Source organism: Austrofundulus limnaeus, unplaced genomic scaffold, assembly GCF_001266775.1.
Source record: "Austrofundulus limnaeus strain Quisiro unplaced genomic scaffold, Austrofundulus_limnaeus-1.0 Scaffold60, whole genome shotgun sequence".
In the NCBI taxonomy this organism is placed as follows: Eukaryota; Metazoa; Chordata; class Actinopteri; order Cyprinodontiformes; family Rivulidae; genus Austrofundulus; species Austrofundulus limnaeus.
Window position 1 is genome coordinate 1,735,415 of NW_013952462.1, and position 7,024 is coordinate 1,742,438.

At 37.4% G+C, this 7,024-nt stretch overlaps 1 long non-coding RNA gene across 3 annotated transcripts in view; it reads left to right on the forward strand.

Annotated features, from left to right (window-relative positions):
- The window catches only part of LOC106518411 (uncharacterized), a 135,870-nt gene that overhangs the window by 44,637 nt on the left and 84,209 nt on the right, over positions 1-7,024 (forward strand). Inside the window, exon 3 of one of the 3 annotated variants that reach the window (XR_001310316.1) lies at positions 6,213-6,439. The exons of the other annotated variants lie outside the window; for them this stretch is intronic. This is a non-coding gene — a long non-coding RNA (uncharacterized LOC106518411). Of the gene's footprint in view, positions 1-6,212; positions 6,440-7,024 lie in introns of those variants that run through there. 3 annotated transcript variants of the gene reach the window in all.

Sequence of the window (7,024 nt, forward strand, 5' to 3'; positions counted from 1 at the left end):
TTTCACAAAACCAGTGGAGTGACATCAATACTGCAGTGAACGTGCTACCCCATTGACCAGCCACCACTGCACTCGGCGCGTGGCGGTGACGTATGCAGTTGACAAATAAGCACTCATGAGGATGCAGCCCACAAACAGACATAGCCAATGTGCGCTTAAACATATAAAACTTGTTTCACAAAACCAGTGGAGTGACATCAATACTGCTGGGTAACTCAATCGAAACACTTTACACATACTCGCCAACTCTGCTCTGTGACTACCTCTCCAGTCTGTTAAAAGGCTTTTACAGCGGCAGGATGACTTCAAGTTCTTGAGTGAATTTTGAGAATATTTTAAAACACGGTTTAAAATGCCACTAAGGGAAAGACACAAAAACATCTGAAAAATGAAATCAGACTTATTTTGTGCTTTGACATTGTGGGACTCAGCAAAAAATCGAATTAGACTGTAGTGTCATCACAAAACTTTAAGTCTTGTCCCCTGTTTCTCTTGTGTCTAACTCGAATGCTCAACACAAAGAGTTAATTTGTTGGGGAGGAGAGAGTGTGTGTGAGGGAAAGGCTTCCCTATTATCAGGGGATGAGAGTGCTAATAAAACACAGGAGCTGCCGGGGTCCAGAGGTCAGATGCACATGTAATGAATGGAGAAATTTAACTCATCCAATTATAGGGAGCCGAGGCAAAAATCCATACTGTTACTCTGGGCAGAGCGCCCAAATGCAAAACTAATAATGTCAAGCAAAGCCCAGCTTTGTGTAGTGAACGTGCATGAAGTGTATAAGCATGTGTGCAGGCAGGTGTGCTCACACCCGCTGCTTGTGTATAGAACAAAAGCTTCACAATAAAGTGAGAGTGAGCAGAATGTGTGCAGTGGAAGGTTAAAAAGTTTTCAAATGCTTGTGTCTGACTGTTACAGACTGACTTCTGTTTTGCAATTTTCTGTCATTTCTTTGAGCCAAAATTCCTATACTTTCCAATTGTGTTGTCAAACTATACTACAAGGCTGAAAATGTAACAGCTGTTGTGAGTTTTGATCTTAACTATCATAAAATTGAATAAGCATATTATTTAGAAATATGTAGAGCTAAGGGACATAAGATGAGCCTGTTCTTTTAGTTAATCAGTTTACAGGTGCAGTGACCTTTTCATATTTAAAAGATACTGTATYTAAGTCAACAAGTACAGTAGTTTTGTTAAAGCCTATAATGACTTCAGCAGTGATAAAATCATTTGCAGCAACACTTGATGTTTTTAAAAAGAACAGCTAAAACTTACACTGTGATAAAAAGTATTTAATGTACATGATTGAGAAATCTGTAACAAAAAACAAACAAACAAGAAAACAAACAAACAAACAAACAAACAAACAAACAACTGTTTAATAAGCTGATTTAAAGTTTTACACCACACTGTTGGATATAAACTTTATGCTTTTTACCATTTGTTTGGTTAGGCCCATTGACTAGGATGGAGTATTAGGGCCACACTACAAGACTTATTTATTTGTTTTTAATTACGCTGAAAAATAATAGTGTTCAGTTACTCATATGTGTAGAGGACAAGGGAACAAAAGATAGTGTTAAGACTTGAATATTATGCGTAAGCAGGAAACACAAACAGCCAACCGTCTGGGTCAGTTACAGACATTTTATTATCTCTGCAAAATGGCCAGCGTTGCATCACATCTGGGTCTGAAGTCTGTATGTAAGAGCTGGGCTCCATAACAACAGTTCTAATTACTGGTGGGAACAAAAGTTATGTGTTGTGTGTGATTAAGGCATGTATTAACTAATGCATCAAGGAGAGTGAATTCTGAGTTGATCGTGACAAGTCACTCACAGTTTAATCATAGAAATAGATAATTACACAACATACATCCTAGTTAAACTCAAAATAAAACAGTGTGTGTGATGCATTAAAAATCTGTGATAATCTGAAAAAAAATCCTTCAACATGAATAAAGTCATAATGCTATGAGAATAAAATCATATTACAAGAACTCCTGCAGGAAAAAGCATTACTTTTACTGCGCTAAAATAAGGAATGTTGAGCTTCTTGTGAAGTTATATTTTGGTATCAGTGTTATTAAACTGTATGGGTTCATATGATGAACTGTAGCCTGATGGCATTGCATTTAATGAATGCGTTGATGGATTTATTTGCCACATAAAGTAGATAGAAGCATACTACATCCAAAAGTAATCAGACTACTTCATAAACACAGTGGCACGCATTGGAAGCTGTCAACTGAGGGCTTGAGCTGAGTCTGACCCTGTCATGTAAGATTATGACTTTTTTATATAATTAAAAATAAAATAAAATGTTGTAGTGTGACCACTCCTTCATAGTTGACAAAACTGCATGTAAAAAAAAATCATCCACAACATGAATGTTTTTTGCAGGGTCTTGGTGTGCACGTTATTAATGTGGTGGGTTGATCATCATTAGTTAAAGAGTGTGAGAACCTCTAGTGGTTTGGATCGTACGCAAAACGTCTGCTTTATCATCACTGTGATTGCACGACTGGGCTACATGTTGGCAACAATGTCATGGGGCCGGCGCACACCAGCACCTTGGTCATTAAGAATCTGAAACAGGACTGACCATGCTAGCATTGTGAATAGCAAATCATAAGCTTTCCCTATTTGTTGCAATCCAGTCACATTCTAATAAGTTGTGCAGGCCAGGGAGACAGGYGGTCATCCTCCAGTGTGCAGGGGGATTTAGGTTGAGTTCAGGTAAAAAATAAAATAAAAATAAAATAAAACTGCACTGAAGCTACTTTGTTTATAGATYGGAAGAAAAGAGAAAATATCTGGCTTTAAACACACCATTTCAGAGAATTATTTTGCTRCCTGCTGCTAGTGTGAAAGAGGTTTTGTATATGCAATCATCAGTCTATCTTCCAAAGTAAAATACTTTTATTTTAGCTTTCCAGGAACCACAGTTGTGTAGCTGGTTTCTTTATCAGCATGACCTCTGAAACTAAAACTGAATTGCAGCAAATGAAGACTGTAGACCTTTATTTACTTGTGTTTTGACTTGGTTTATATATATTTTTTAGTTTAATTATTTACCCAATTATTATTTGTCTGCTTGATTCTCACCTGCTGGTTTTCTATATGCAGACACTTAAAGCTATAGGCATCAACACTCCCTGGTTAAGTCCAGTGTTGTATAAAGTACCACAAAGTGATACTTGAGTAAAAGTACAAGTATCTTACCAAATAATTACTTTGGTAAAAGTTAAAGTCTCCTTTAGGAATATTACTTAAGTAAAAGTATTAAAGTATCTGATATTTTTTGTACTTAAGAATTAAAAGTAAAAGTATTTAATTAAATTGAGCATTTACTCATTTCTGCATTTTTTTTGGGGCAGTCACCTCCTACTAAATGTTATTACAGAAAATCTATGTRTTTTTAAAATAATTAATTAGTGTACAAACTAGTACGGTATCAGAATTTTATATATTTATACTTTTCATTCAACCACAGTTAAATTCACTCTATCTAGGAGGCACAATTTATAGTATTCATTAGTTTTTTACAATACCAAGCTGGAATAAAAACAAGCAAAATGAAATTAAAGTAACAGCTTTCTACTTCTTGRGTTTTTTAAAAATGTAAGGAGTAGAAGTAAAAAGTAGGCTGAAAAATAACTACTCAAGTAAAGTACAGATACCCAAAAATTCTACTTAAGTGCAGTAACAAKGTATTTGTACTTAGTTACTTTACAAATCTGGTTAAGTTCATTTAATAACAAATGCAGCTTTAGGGACAAAGGATGATTTATCTGAAAACACCAACATATGATATGGTGGAAAAGARTAAAGCAAAGCCTCTCTGTGTCCTGAAATGGTTTCTGCTGTTTAGTTTCCTAATGGCAACTCATGCATCTAACCATCATATTAATAATCAGAAGCCCATTTAGTTCATAGAAAACATTTTGTAATTAGGATCTGCAGAGTTGGCTTGATTCAAGTTTTATACCCTTTTAAATTCCAACAAAAACGTGCACAGACCTGTGACTTAATAGGCACGCGTGTAAACAAAAGCTCAAAAAGGGCAAGCTCGTTACCGAGGAGACACTTTGATTAAACGAGCAGCACACTGATTAGATGATTAAATTTATTTGTCCTAAGAAGAAAAAAAGGGGGAGGTGAGCAGAAAATACAATCACCCCTCCGATTCATTCTTACTCCAGTTTTATTTTGATTTTTTTAAATTGGGAACCATACCCCCTTGGAGGCAAAGTCATTAGGCCTCATACATAACCATTGCTGCCACATTAAAATCACATTACACAGCAACAATAATCATTGCATTCAATTACACTTGGTAATAAATACTTGATGCCATCTCCAGTAAATCCATTAGCCTGGGAGACACACACAAAACATGCAGCCGTTGGGAGGTCTCAGGGTTTGGACCCCTGGTTTCACSGATAGCTTTCAATCGTTCTTATAGAGCTGTCAACTGTTTACATTATCTGATTTGAGCACATCATGAGATGTTTACAAAAAACAATAGGTAATCATAACATACTGAATGTGGCTCTTGTTTTTATGAGGCACGATGTAAAGGAGAGTTTCCGACATGAGCTAATGTATTCAACAAAGGTCAACAGCTGGATTTAAGTGACATTTGGGCTTCAGTCCACTAATCCCTCAGCAATACATCAGAGAAGTATCATTTACTGCAGCTCCACAGCTCTATGCTACATTAGTTTTAAAAGAAAAAAAAAAGTCTGAAGCTTTCAAACTTCATCTCTCTCGTGCTAAGTAAGTTTAGTAAACCTTTAGGACTAGTCGGTACATCTATCACTCAAACGATGCAGGATCAAAACAACTTTACAGCAAACAGAGTTTTCGTCTCACTTCATTAACAGCTGCATGAAAATGTGGTGTGAGGCAGGTGAATGTGCACGTTTTACTGTTAGAATGAAGAAACTGTCAGAGAAGGAAAGCCTAACAAGTAAAAGCTTGTTATTCACTCAATATGAAAAAAATAATAATAACACGCACACACAACCACACTTCACTTTGTGCATTTCATTATCATATCTCTTGCGCTGAACCACTCAATATTCTTCCTCCTCCATCTTGTCTTAACAAAGCTCATCCCACACCTCTCTGATTCTGCCTTTTTTTTTCTTTTTTGCCTTCAGCTTGCCTCTCTCCTCTTTTTTTTCTTTTTTGCTTGATAGCAGCCTCACTTGTAATTAACTGTTATGTGGGGGATTGATTGCGGACAGCTTAGCATTGACCAGCTTCATTATGGAGTCCCTTCAAACWGGGATTCTGGGCCTGCCAATACTCTTGAGTTTATTTCAGTGAGAGGATCAATAACTTTCGCATTAAAAGCTTTATTTGGGCTTTGTCCATCCCACAAGTACCTTTTTTTTGCCCTGGTTGCTTTGTGGATCTTTCAGGTGCTACCATAAAAGCTGTTTTGCTCTGTCTGAGACTGGTGTGGGACTACTCACTAACCAGTAGAATTTCACAACATACAATAACAACAGTAATGGTACACCTAAGTCAAGATTCAGTCCAAACCTAAATATGTTATGTTTTATCACATTATAATGTCTTGTGCATATTTGGCAACATCCAAACTGGTTTTCTGTGCTGACACCTTTTTAAGCTATACTAATCAGTATTTTTTGAGAGTAAAGGGCAAAACAAATGTGAGTTGTGAAGCTGTCACTTGGTAATTTCTCATATGCCTGAGTACATTGTGTGTGGGCAATAATTTGCTATTTTGTGATAGTATTTTTGCATGAGAACAGAGTCAAACCCTGGCTAATTAAGTAGCTCACACAAGCTTGTCAGGCTCCCAAAGTGTCAGCTTGCAAACTTTTTAATGACAAGCCAAGTGAAAGCTTACAGTAGTAGAACTGTAAATACGGCGAGGCTGCGTTCTAAAAGATTATTTTAGTACTTATCCAGATGTTGCAATGTGTGACAGTTAGTCACTGTGGTGCAGACACCCTGCAACGTTTCCACTGTGCCAGTGGTGTACAACGTTAGCGGCTCGGTGCTCTGTTTCAAAAGCTTACTCTACAAACAGCATGCTACAGCAGTCCTCCATGAAAGCATATACACATCAAGGTATCTGGGGGCTTTTACACTGGGATGCACGCACGCACACACACTCACACAACACACACACAGGGTGGCCCTCTGATGAGATATCATTTTGTCATTTAGCATGCTGTGCTGCAGATGTATCTCCCCTGCCAAAGCATCAACAGCTACCACCCCAGCTCCATCCTCATCTGGCATTTCCCCCCAAGGCTACACACCATCGACGACGAGCCACACACCCTGGACATGGAAGGAGCAGGCTACCTCTTTATAAATGACCAAAAGATTCTCACTCTTTTCTTCTCTCCTTTGCTCTCCAGCTTTTACAGTGTTTTTTTTATATTCGCTCTCTTTCACACCCACGCACACTGAACRAGTTGGCAGCTGAGACCATGACACAGATATACTTTGTGGATGCCATGTAGATGGAAATGGTGAACTCACCCTAAAGCCTTCTTTGCCTCTTTTAACTCTGCAATGGAACTAATAGACCAACAACCAACCTAATCATTGCTTTATTGGGCACCCTTGTTAATTTTCCTGATTTACCTTTATAAATCATTGATTGTTTGGATAAAAAAAACAAACCTCAGTTAAATATGTCATATAGCCAGGGGACAAACACAGTGATATTAGATAAGTGAAATGAAGTTTATACGATTTACAGAAAGTGTGCAATAATTGGTTAAACAAAATTAGGCAGGTGCATAAATTTGGGCACCATTGCCGTTTTATTGATTTCAAAACCTTTAGAACTAATTACTGGAACTCAAATTTGGTTTGGTAAGTTCAGTGACCCTTGACCTCCACATTCAGGTGACTCCAATTATAAGAAAGGGTATTAAGGGAGGCAATTGTAGATTTTTCTCCTCTTTTCATCTTCTCTGAAGAGTTGCAGCATGGGAGTCTCAAAACAACTTTCAAATGAGCTGAAA